The 1092-nt window shown below is 46.2% G+C and overlaps 1 non-coding gene across 1 annotated transcript; it reads right to left on the bottom strand.

Moving 5' to 3' along the window:
* Positions 1–754: 754 nt before the first annotated feature.
* TRNAM-CAU (transfer RNA methionine (anticodon CAU)) lies at positions 755–843 on the bottom strand. The gene is given in 2 exon segments: positions 755–790; positions 806–843. It is a non-coding gene; the product is annotated as a tRNA-Met (tRNA).
* Positions 844–1092: the final 249 nt, after the last annotated feature.

Here is a 1092-nt window from a genome sequence, read left to right as displayed (position 1 = left end):
CATCGGGTGCCCACAAGGTAGGATCAAAGTCGATCCAGGCAAGCCGATTCTTGTGAAGCCCCAAACTCTCATGGAGAACCGGCACGGGAAAAGAAGATGTGTCGCCATTTGTTGAAATTGCTTACAAAGGGGGCAACACACCACAGTTAAACCGGCCTCTCTGTTGAAGACTATCCGCCGTCCAAACTCGATCCTGAGTGATCAACCATAAAAAAAAGTTACACTTTGGGAGCCATTTTTTGTCCAAATGACCTTGTTCATGGGGTAGCAGCCTAACCTTGGAATTGAATCCATAGGCTGAGGAATAGTAGTACTCTCGTCTCCTCTGGTGGAGAGCTGCTTCCAGATGATCGAGCTGCCTGGGCAGAACGAGGGGCGATGGACTGATGCAGAGCAGGAAAAAAAGAGAGGCCAAGTTCAGTATATAACAAGAGGTGGTGGGTTGTGTTATGGACGTAATAACAGAAGACTTATGGTTTCGTTAATGAAATCGAGGGAAAAGATCCCTTTCATTCAAAAAAAGGTTCAGATATAAAGTCATCTGACCCAAGAAGCTCTGACGAGTTTCATCATTTGCTCATTGGTGGGATGCTCGAACCCTCATGATCAGACCACTCACGTGCAGTGATAAAACTGGATAAACAAAAAAGAAGACCATGTTCAGAGTTGCTCAAATCAATCTGATGAATCAGATGACCATGTGACAACCCAAGTTGCCACAGAGCTTTTCATCACTACAACGGCCACTTTATGGTGGGGTGAGAGAGGCTCGAACTCTCGACCTCAGGATCACTCGCAATTTAGCTATGAGACCTACGCGCTAGCCAACTGCGCCACCACCCCACTATTGGATTAGCAGCGAAACAAACATCCTAATTAAGCAACTGGACCATGCAAATCATGGATGGCTCCTGTTTTCTTGAAAAAAAAAACCTCGACAGGTGCGAGACACAGGATTGGTTAGGAGCAAAATGGACGCTGTAACTGAAAAGTGTATCAGGCTCTCGGGCCTGGATTTGTTGGAACCCAAGGTACAGTATTAACAGACAGACCAATGCTTCAATCGGTAGATACAAGAAGAAGAGCGCGAGA

This window comes from Aegilops tauschii, chromosome 1 (genome assembly GCF_002575655.3).
Source record: "Aegilops tauschii subsp. strangulata cultivar AL8/78 chromosome 1, Aet v6.0, whole genome shotgun sequence".
Taxonomy (NCBI): Eukaryota; Viridiplantae; Streptophyta; class Magnoliopsida; order Poales; family Poaceae; genus Aegilops; species Aegilops tauschii.
The sequence above is the reverse complement of the archived record's forward strand: the minus strand, read 5'-3'. Positions and strand labels throughout refer to the sequence as shown.